The sequence below is a fragment of the Carlito syrichta genome, unplaced genomic scaffold, assembly GCF_000164805.1.
Source record: "Carlito syrichta isolate Samal-C Ts95f unplaced genomic scaffold, Tarsius_syrichta-2.0.1 Scaffold304427, whole genome shotgun sequence".
In the NCBI taxonomy this organism is placed as follows: domain Eukaryota; kingdom Metazoa; phylum Chordata; class Mammalia; order Primates; family Tarsiidae; genus Carlito; species Carlito syrichta.
In genome coordinates this window covers 931,115-942,839 of record NW_007248523.1, presented here as the reverse complement: position 1 = coordinate 942,839, position 11,725 = coordinate 931,115, and the positions used below count along the sequence as shown (strand labels likewise).

Below are 11,725 nucleotides of genomic sequence, written 5' to 3'. Positions count from 1 at the left end.
GACCCTTAGTTCTCATGGCAGGTCTCCTCTATAAGACGTACTCTTGAGTTTTGTTTTAAGTTTTAGTTACTGCCGCAGGGCACCCAGGAAGTTCAGTGGCTCCATGTGTCGTGTGAACTGGTGATGCCACGGACTCACAATTAGTGAGTTGTCTTTGCATCAGCCTCGTTCTTTTCCTGAATGTTAATATGTGATTTCTCAGCAAAAGACTTTGTAAAGTAAGGCGTCTAATAAGAACAAACTCTTCTCAGCAAAAGGCAGAACTGAGCTTCTGAAGATCAATCTTCGCGAGGTCGAGCTCGACCCTGATATTCAGCTGGAAGATATAGCAGAGAAGATTGAAGGCTATTCTGGTGCTGACATCACTAATGTGTGCAGGTAATTTTTTAATGGTCTGTGATCTTAGATACTCGTTAGCAATTTGGTAGGAGGATTGGTCTTCGAATAAGCGGAGTCAGCTGTTGATGTGAAGGCAGCCACTCATTTCTTTAAATTGGTTGCCCATTTCATCTCGTTTCTTTTTTCTGAATAATTTCATTGGTTGATGTTAGATGAAAAATTATATACCAGTATGGTCATGGGTGTTTTTTACCCTTTAGTTTTTGAGAAATTGTTGTGTCTCACCTGTAGTGATGACTTTGACAGTCTAAGGTTACTTGAGCTCCGTGTTGGAGCCTTGCTGCATCAGTGTAAAGCAATACCATTTTGTTTCAGTTGGCATTATTTGAACACACGCCAGATGAACAACGCAGATCAGTTCAGCTGTGGAAGACACGCACACTCACACGTGAACCTTCCTTTTCCAGTATAGATCGTTATAATTTTTAGACAATTCATATCTCTCAGTAAAGAGAATTTTTTCTTTTTGTTCTTATAGCTCCAGTTAAATTGATTTTAGTAGGCTTTCTTTAAGGCCATCACATCTGTTTTTTCACTCCTTATACTAGTATTCTTCCTATGTGCATCTAAGTTGAGTGGCCTGCAATAAGATCACAATAGTTTTTACGATCACTATAATAAAATACTTAAACATTTGAAATTTTGATAGACTTGGCCTTCCTGATGGCTCCTCGGTCAGCACGAATCATCCATTCCTTCCAAACCTTCCTATTTATTTTTAGTTTTTCCAGTGGGCTCAGGAGAAGCCAGAGTTTATACCTCTAGTTGCCCACAAATGCGCCTTGGGGGGCATTCCATGGCTTCTGTGTTTGTATATAGTCATGTTCCAGAAAGAGAGTTTCTTGGCTTTATCCTTCCCATCAGGCTGTAGACACACCGTCTCTGGTTTGAATTATCTCAACATCAGCCATATGTTCATTTCCAAGTGTGTACCATTCAGTGTTTCGACTTGCTTCCTAAACTTCTTGGCTGCCTCTGAGGCGCAGGTGGGGAAGAGAGGATTCCTTAGGATCTGAGCGCAGTCTAGACTTCTAGGGCTCATTCGCTACACAGTTCATGTTTTTAGTTCTTTGCATCTTGGGTTTAACTTCTGAACCCTCAGGATGTCTCTTAAGTGGAAAGTGGTAATACAGCAAATGATCTGTTGAGTGTTTCCCATTACTTTGGTTTAAAACATGTGCAGAAATTGCTCCTAACCAATTCTTCTGTTTTAGGGATGCCTCTTTGATGGCGATGAGGCGGCGCATCAATGGCTTGAGCCCTGAAGAGATCCGGGCCCTTTCTAAAGAGGAGCTTCAGATGCCCGTCACCAAGGGAGACTTTGAGTTGGCTCTGAAGAAGATCGCCAAGTCTGTCTCGGCTGCCGACTTGGAGAAGTACGAAAAATGGATGGTGGAATTTGGATCTGCCTGAATTTCTGCCAGCTCTTTCAGTCCTGAGGTTTTTGTTTCTAAAATGCAAAGAAGTTCCTGCAGTTTTTTAAAATGGGAATTTGGGGGATTTTTCACGGTAGAGATTTTCACTTGAAGAAAAGATCTAAAACCACAAAGAATACAAAATGTAGTTGAGAAATAAGCAGAGCTTAGGGCCCGATCATCCCCTGCTGTGCTGGGGTCCCAGCATTCCTGCATGAACACCACCTGCTGGAGCCTGCCCATCAGGAAGGCCGAGGAAATGAGCAGTGTGCTTGTGCTGTGTTAGGGACTTGTTTACAGAAGACAGAAAAGAACCTGCGTTTCCCACTTGAATTTGTTTGTCTGTTTTTTCAGTTATTTGCTCTGTCAGCATGAAGGACCTATCTATATATGTTGGGTTTTAACATCAAAACTGGGTTTGTGTAGAATTCCTTATTTGTTGATAAGAGAGCAGTAATAGTCTGTCTTGGAGAAGTAATGACTTTGCTCGTTCAACCTTTAAAATTCATTGATTATCTACTATCAGAGTCGGTCATATGGCTAGAATCCCCCCTTCTACCTGCTATATAACCATTTTTCGAGCTATAGCCTTGTTTTCCAATTCTTTCAATATCCTCATGAAGGTGGGGAGAATATTATGATCGCGTTAGATACACGTCTTCATTCTGGACTTCTGAGTTCGTTTTTACTTTTCTTGTGATATGCTCAACACATACAGCCATTATTTTTCACAACTCCAATCTTGTTTGATATTGTTGAATTTGACTTTAGTATTTGAGATAAATACTTTGGCATTCTAAACAAGTACACTCTCTGCGGCTGATCCAAGCCAAACAATATCTTTAGTTTTCCAGACAGCTTGTTTAATAAAACAGCAGCACACATAGCAGATCAGGTTCATTTGAAATTTCACAGTTCTTCCTTGTCCACAGGTTGAGAACTCTTGTACATGGTAAGATGAGGATAAAAATCTGGCATGCTTTCTCAGTTCTGTAGGAATTAGACAGTAGAAAAAAGCCAGGAAAAGTAAATGGCTTAGATCTCATGACAGTAAAGTGTTCTGGTGTTAGTTTTTATAATTACATGTGTCCTATTTTGATTACTAGGCAATCCGTACTTTAATGGTCAAGCTTCTTAACATTTGTATTTGATGACATTCTGAATTCTCAATTTTGGATAGCACCTACTGGTTTAAAGCTAAAAGTAACATAACTTTTTAGACACATTTAAAAAAAGCTTTTTAGAATCTTGCTTAAGATATTTGATTTTTTTTTTCCCACTTAGAACTACAAATGCCTTATGTTCTTTTCAGTTAAGTCTATTTACACTCTTGTTTTCATCTGAGGCTATAAATTGCACTTTTTCCTCTAAGGCACGGATTATAAGACTTCAAATTGAAGTGAGAGAAGTTTCTTTTTATTCATGAACTTTTATTTATTTTAGATTTCAGGGGTACACGTGCGGGTGTTTTGCATAGGTACGTTGCATGACGGTGAGGGTTGAGCTTCTCTTGAGCCTGTCACCCAGGTGGTGGGTGTGGTACCCAGTGTAAAGTCGTCTTTACCCCCCTTGCCACCTCCCCACTTTAGGAGTCCCCCATGGTATTCAGTGTTTAACTCCCATTTACTAGGGGAAACGTGGTATTCAGTCTTCTGCTTCTGTGGTAAACTACATCCATGTCACTGCAAATGATGTTACTTTGTTCTTTTTTTACAGCGGCGTAGTATTCCGTGGTGTATTTGTACCACATTTTCCTTATCCAGTCCGCCAGTGAGGGGCCCCTGGGTTGGCTCCATGTTTTTGTTATTGTGGACAGGGCTGTGAAAAACACGCAAGTAGCAGGCGTCTTTTGGTAGAGATGCATGCCCCTTTTTCATGAATCGTAGTGAGGTTGCTGGGTCGATGATAAATCTGTCTTTAGTTCTTTGGGAAATCTCCAGACTGCTTTACACAGGGGTTGAACTAGCTGACATCCCCACCAACAGTGTACGAGTGTGTGAACTTTTAAAATAAGGAAATGTCCTATTGAGATTCTCTTGCCATCCAGTAATGTTTTTTTTTTTTTCCTGAAGTTTTAGGGCCAACTGCTAAAAACAGTAGTCTTGTAATTGTTAACATTCGTTTGTAATATTTCAGTTGCTTAGTTTTACCTTTTCTGGGTTTTGCGTTATTTATCTTGGCATGCTTGTTCTGAATTCCTTATGGATAATGACATAGTAATTGTGATTTTTCATTGCCAGTTAAGCAGCATTTGGCAACTCAGATTTCCTGGAAGCTTGTCTTTACTGTGTTAAGTGAGTCAGGTGTGCGTTCTTATTTCTCTTGTTTCTCATTTTGCTGTATCAGTGGGTGGTAAGTGCTTTGCATATCTTGAAACCCTTAAAGGATCTTGAAGCAATTCAACCTTTGGTGTGTATTGTATATGCATGGTCTTTATTGTAAAGGCAGTGTGTTCCCTTACCCAGAATGAGACAGAATTGTTTTGCTTTGTTTCATTTTTCTGTGTTGCAATAGCAGATGCATGATCGAAGTAGAAATATTTGGTTCCTTTAATTCCTCTGAAAACATGAATATTCTGAGTTCTACAAAACAATGAATGTAGGACCTAGACGTGTGTAATCCTGCTTTGCAGATGTCTGATCAGATAGTCCCTTTATTCTATACATTTTTATTGGTTCTTACTGTGTACAAGACACGGTGGGTAGGAGCTCTGACGTGCAAAACTAGATGAGACAGTGCACTTTCTCAGATGACTCTAGCTTCTGGCTTCTACTGAAACAAGAGTTTAGAGCATAGATGGAGAGGCACAATAAAATCTGTGTGTGCTTTGGAAAGATAATATATACAGAGGGACTCTCCCTCTTTTTTGTTCTTTAAATCTGTTTTAAAATTAGAACTGCTTCCATTTGTTTGAACAATAGATAACTATTAGAGATTTAATTTAATGAACATTTTTTATCATTTTCCAAGGTATGTGTGTATTATAAATATGTATACATGTAATTACGGCGCATGATATGTTACGTGTTCACTGTAAACATTTGGCTTCCATAATTCTTTAAACAAAAGGAAATCGCCATTGGTGAAATGGACCAGATGAACAACTCTTGAATGGTGGCTGCAACCTTCTGGTCGTCCAGGTAGAAAGTAGATGATGGCATCCCAGACTCGTTATCTTCTAGCCCCAGCAATGTGGTCGTTCCAGAAAGACCAGACATACTCTAGGGGCTGACCACACCTCCACACCATCTTGGAAAGGGAAGCCTGCCGTGGTCCCGCTGCATGGCAGGGCTAAGATGAGCTCCTGAGGCTGCAGCTTTTGTGATGCGGTATTGGACTCTGAAAAAATAGACTGAAATCATTACTCAAAAAGCAAGCAGGAAGTATCTGGCAAATCTCTTATGATCAGCCGTTTGGATACAGCAGGGAAAACGTGTGCACACAACCCACATTTACAGTGTAACCGGCACTCTCTCATTTTGCTCCACATAACCTGACTTGAAAATGTTAGTACTGGTTGGGTGTGGCTCCTGAGTTCATGTGAGTCCCTTTCTTGGAAGGAAGGTCCTTTGCATGCGGCTGAATTTGAGATGAGAGTCATGAAACAGGAACGAGGTGACAGAGTGAAGCCTCCGCTGTCCCCGAGCCTCGGTAGAGACAGAGTGAAGGAGGCACTTCACGTTGTGTGAGTGGACACACATGTCCCGGATGGAGTCTCCCTTGCATAATAGTAAATTCCCATTCTTCTTCTGTCTTCTCATCGCCAAGTCACTTTCGGGTATGCTCTGTATGACAGACCTAAAATGTGAAGGGGATATGGTGTGGCCTTTTCTCATCACCACTAATTTTAATTTTCTTTTTCTTGGAAAAGGCCACCTCAACTTGTGTGAGGAAAAATTGTAACTCCTCATGAACCCTCTCCTTTATCTTTTTTTCTTAACTGTTCAGGTCATGTTGTTATTAACATCCTGCTTAATTTGTGATGCACATAATCTTTATGTGAATGTAAGAATCTGTCACAATAGAGAAAAGCAGAAATTATAGTTGGAGGACACGTCGTAAGGGGGACAAAAATATTTAACCCTATAATGTTTTACTCTCATCGCCACTAATTTTTTTTTTTTTGCAGAAAAAGCTAAAAACTGTAATTATTATGTTTACTTATTTATACTTTTAAATTAGACTTTTCACACTTATTTATTTAATTTTTTTAGACATTTGCTTTTGATATTTGTTTAATGTGGAAACTATGAGTATTTAAACAATCAGATCCTTAAGATAATAGATATGCTCTTAAGCATTCATGTCATTAACAATAATTCTTTGAATTTTCATCAGGTTTATTGGCTCTGTACAACTCTTTCTTTAATGACATTTCTAAATTTTCCGTGACTTGTTAATAAAAACAGGCAACATATGAAGGTAATGTTATAAAATTATTTTATTGCATATTTCTCATTTCTTGAGAAAATGAGTAAATAAACCTAGATGCTGTTTTATCAGTGTGTAGGTTTTTGTACATTTGGAAATAGGAATTTAATTGAGAGACGTTTCCCTTATGTAGAGAGCTACCATTTCATTTGATGTTCAGACCTCTAACGTCCACTTTGACTTTACAGTCTCTGAAATGGCTAGATAGTGCCCTTTGGGAAACCTTATTCTTTGCACGTGTTATTCCAAGTCTACCTCAGTTGGCCAGGCTTGATTTTAGACAGGAACGAACTGAATTAAACCCAGTTCCTCTTCTGTGCAGATCTGTTTCTTAAGCACTTCTCTTCTGTTCTTGCCCTCCTCCCATCAACTTTTTTTTAACCCTGAAATTTTTATTTAAAATATTCTCTCTTCTTCCTGTGCAAAGCCACGTGCTCTGAACACGGCCCCTGTGATACGCCTCACCTGCGCTCTCGTCTTTGTGACGCCAGCTTCACCTTCCGGATGTCCCTTGTTCTGTGCAGTGGACACGTCCTCCCATTTCTCATGGCTTCGTAATATAGACTAATGTGATGGCATCGAACATTTTGGAGACCGTCCGACAAACCACTCCTGTATTTATTCTCTGAGAACTGAAGTACTTTATGCAAACACACAAGACTGGACAAAAATGTATGCACATGGCGTGGGCAGCGGCGTAGCCTGCCACTAGCACTGTGTGGACGCGGTGTCCGTAGCATCGCTATGTGTTCCCGGGGCTTGCAAGTGTGTTGCAACGATTTCTGTTTTGGTGTCTGTCTCCCAGTGTCTGAACCTAATTTAAAGAATAGACATTTCTAATTATATTTATTAAACATGTTTTTCCTTACATTTTGTGCTGCTGCTTTACTGGTCTCATGAGCTTAATTGTATTCGTGTGCAGGTTGTAATTTAGCAATAAATTTCAAGTGTTGGCTGTCGGTGTTTTCTTTGTGGCTCGTTTGATCTGCATTCACCGGTACCCTTATTGCCACCAGCGGGAGCCACAGACCCCTTACCAGGAAGGCATGACTTTGCCCAGATTTTTGTTCTCATAAAATCACATATTGTAAACCTGACCCTTAGTGCTTTGCTGTACATTCTACCAATAATTTCACAGTGTATGCAGGTAAGATGAGTGTGTTTTTTCCATTAATTCTAACTGACTTAATAAATAAGTTGTCTTATTTGTGTAGGACCATTGCCACGTGAGTGTCCTCCCATGTGGTGAATTCTCCAGATGACGGAGTCTTATTTTATGACCCCTCCAAGCAATATCTTTAGCTAATGGACTTTATTTTTTAGGGCAGTTTCAGGTTTACAGAAGAAGTCATAGAGCTCCCACGTACTTCCTCCCGTCTACCCCCAGTTTCTCCTATTAATGTCTTGTGTCGGCGTGGCACGTGTTTTACAGCTGATGCACTGATGCCAGTCTGTTGTTATTGCAGAGTCCACGGTCTGCGTTAGGCTTTGCTTTGTGTCGTACAGTGTAATAGCAGAAGCCTGATGCCACGCATCCCGCCTCCCAGTACAGAACAGTGTCACTGCCCGGAGAATCTGTGTCCACCTGTTCATCTCCCCTCTCCTCACAGCCCCCGGCGACTGCTGACCTTCTGTCTGTCTCTCTCGTTCTATTTTTCTCAGAATGTCATGTGGTTGGAATCATACAGCATGCACCCTTCGAAGGCAGGCTTCTTTCACTTAGCAGTGTGCATTGGAGGTTTCTCCATGGCCTCTGGGGCATGAAAGCTCATTATTTTTAGCAGCTGAATAATATGCCATCATATGGAGGGGCCACCGTGGGTTTACCCATCCACCTACAGAAGGACATCTCGGTTGCTTCCAAGTTGTCACAATCACACGCAACGCTGCCGTCAGCATTCAAGCTCAGGTTTTTGTGTGTACATAATGCTTTCAGCTCATTGAGTCAAAGCAAGTGTGAAGGTCGGAACCTGGGGTAAAGGTATGTATACTTTTATAAGAAACCACCAAACTGTCTTCCTAAGGAGCTGTGCCATTTTATGCTCCCAACAGCCGTGGGCGAGCGTGCTTGCAGCTCCCTTTCCTCGTCCGCACTTGGTATTGTCGGTTTGTGGGACTTTGCCATTCTAACAGGTGTGTCGTACTATCTAATTTTAATTTGTGGTTCCCTACTGACACGATGCCGAGCATTTTCTCATATGCTCCTCGATATCTTGAAACCTTGCTAACATAGATCACATTTGTTCCCTGAGAGTGTTAGCTAGAGAATTTGAACTTACTCTTTTCTTTGCGATTCAGACTTAGCATTGTGGGCATCCGTCACTTATTTTATGCTGTTCCCAGCAGCTAGTGGAGGGGTGGCAAGGCTCGTTTTTTGTTTTTTGCTTTTTCCTTTCACTGATTGGTCGCTGAGTTTCGGTGCTTGCTTTTATAGCATGTCTCCTGGTCTGTGTCAGCTGTCCTACTTTCCTCCTCGTCCAGTATTGTTTTCAGTTTTCAGTGTTCAGTGAAACGGTTGCCAGGCTTGCTAGAGTCATGGGTAAGTTGGTACAGTTTAGGGGTGAGGACTGGTGAGAGTCTATTCTTTGGGCTTTAGTGCTGTGTGCCATTTCTCTCTCAATGGCCTTTTTAGCTTTATCTTGCATTCACAGAAGTGTCTCTGGTAGGCCACGTGTCAAGAAGATATTTATGCATAATAAAAGTTATGATGTTCACAACTGGAAGGCACCGAGGAGCAATATCAGGGCCTCACTGGTTTTTCTTCCCATGGCCATTAGTGAAGCTCCGATCTCTTGAAGGTGTAAAGGAAAAGAATCAGATAAGTGGAGCAAAAGTAGCAAACGGTGGTGCCTAGAGCCAGCCTTCTCCTCCCGCAGTCCTCGGTCCTTCCTCCAGTGCACGTGGCCAGTGCCACCTCATGACCTGATCTGGTTACTGTCTTACATGGCAGAGCATGGCGCGGTGTTGGGATATCAGCCCAGGAAGCCAGGATTTAGCTGGAAACCGTGAGGGGAGATCTAAGCTCTGCCAGGCTGTCTCCGTCTCTACCGTCAGCTGCTGCCTTTCTAAAGGATAAGCAGAAATGCCCAGGTGGGCTCTTCTCACCTGGCTGGTCCTATCAGCTGGCACCCAGATTCTGGAGACTGGTGCTGCCTCCAGACTGGATGTGACCACAGGCAGCTGCGCCCAGCCCAGACAGACATGGGTTTTACCTGGGCATCCCATGGACTCTTGCTATACCCAGAACAGGTGAGAGAAGGATCAGAGGAGAGAATCACATGTGTTCACTGGTTTACTTCCCCCTCAGAAAAGCTTTGTGGCCGACTCTTTCCTGGTTTTACTTATTCTCGTATCTTCAGAAGACGTTCCTTGTTAAGTTCTGAGAGGCTCACTAGCAGCCAACAGCATCGGGCGCTGAAATCGAGAGAAAGACACTGGATTCCCTCATGGGTGAAGAGCTGAACTCATGAGGATTTAAAAATAGGAGTTCAAGACCACGTTCTGACCCAGAAAGCAGAACTTAGATCTGTTCCTGATCTTGAAGAATGCCGCAGACAAGTCTTAAAAAAGAGAGCAAGTCAGACAGCAGCACATTCATGAAGTACCTTTTTAAGACCAGCACGGTACCGATACAGACACAGGCCCGACAATAAGAAACAGAAGATGTCATCATAGGATTGGAACAAACATAATGTTTCCTGTGTGCTAGATACTGTATCATTTCATTAAACTCACGCATTAGCCCTAAGATGCCGTAACAGGGTAACCCCAAACCTGAGTGGGCTTAGGTATAATGTCTGTCTGTTCCAAAGAAACCACCTGTAGGTCCAGCAGGAAAAGATACTGGTTTATTAAAACTCACAGGAGACACCAATGGCGGCCGGTCGGTGAAGAATCTGCACCTCAGGGCAGTTTTATAATCAAAGCAATCAAGTGAATCATTTGCATTCCTATCCAGTGTATGCAGTTACATTGATTAAGCATGGTGACTACGTTGCTTTCAGCTCTGCTTGGGTCACCTGCATCCCATGACTCATTCATTACGGGGGAATACACACACCCTGAGACCAGCCTTGGTCAGAGGCCACTCCCTGAGGGAGGGGGCGGGAAGAAGCCAGTCTATGTCCCGACAGTACCTGGCAGAAGTGTCTGACTCTGCAGAAGAGGACACAGGCTCCCAGAATGACCTGCTCCAGCTGCCGGCTCCTAGGATGTGAGGGACGTTGGTACCTGGGTCAGTGTGGTTCCAGAGCCTCGTCCCTTGCCATATTCCAAGATTATGTGCAAGTGTCACACACGCACAAAAATACTCAGTTACTAAAATAAATAGGCTGCATTCACCCACTTTTTTGAGATCATGAATCACTTTCTTATCCTCCCTTTCCCTTAATACTTTTTTCCTCAGGAGCTTTTATAGGTAGATGACTCTGATACATTCTGTGTCAGAATTTATATTAATAATGTAGGCATAAAAGAGGGCTCTTGTGTGGTGGGATTTAGATGAGTTTGGGACTGTGATACAATATATAATATACATATAATAATAATATAATAATACTAATACTATATCGGTGCAAGTATAGAGGGTGCCAAATATATATATATATATATGCACATATACACAATTTTAAGAAAGGAAAAGTCTGTATTAAAATTGTAATAATCTATACCAATAACAAAAGATGAATACACATCCTGTTTGACTTCTGCAGTGCCGAGGCGCTGGTTACCATCCGCATCCAGACACTTCTGGAAGGTACTTTGAAAAGTAAATACATAGATAACATCTTTTAACGTGTGTATACTTTTCTGGCCCCCCAGTATATCCCTATTGTTTTTTAGGGAAAGCTTTATAAAACGAACTAAGCATTCTAAGAGTTTCCACGAATTCTATTTAGGCCACCAGCTTAAGGACACAGAGTGCTAATGGTATTTTTCATTCCGAAGGTCCCCAGCAGTGCCCTGCCATGTGGATGCCAGCTCCAGAGTGCTTAGCTGGACGTGTAGCTGTCATCGGGCATCACGAAGGCTCTGAGTTCAGTGTCTGTATTTGAAGCACTGCCCCAGAGCTGAGCTCAGTTCTGAATGCTCAAAATACCTTTCAATAGGCGCATCTTAAATAATCGTTTAAACAATAACGAATCATGGTTGACTACTGTTTTCCATAACATCAATTCTAAACTATAGTGTTCTACTTATTATGTCATTAGAGATGGATGGATTGAACTTTATTTGTGGTTTATGAAATACACCCCAAGCTATTTTTCAAACATTTTGAAATATGTTTTGTAACCGTTCTCAAGCATACTTTACCAATCATATTTCCTCTCATGTTTAAGCCCTTGTGTATTTAGGGGAAATTTAATTCATGTGTTTCCAATTTATTTGCACTTAACGCATCAAAGTTGCCCTTTAAGAACAATTTAGTTTCTAAGAAGCCTGAGAAGCTCGTGTCATGAATTCGGTCCCTTAAAAGCCTT

At 41.6% G+C, this 11,725-nt stretch overlaps 1 long non-coding RNA gene across 1 annotated transcript; it reads left to right on the top strand.

The window, feature by feature from the left end:
- Positions 1-241: 241 nt before the first annotated feature.
- On the top strand, positions 242-7,200 carry LOC110595794. The gene is made up of 2 exons (XR_002482069.1): positions 242-378; positions 1,614-7,200. It is a non-coding gene; the product is annotated as an uncharacterized LOC110595794 (long non-coding RNA).
- The last annotated feature ends 4,525 nt before the right edge of the window (positions 7,201-11,725 follow it).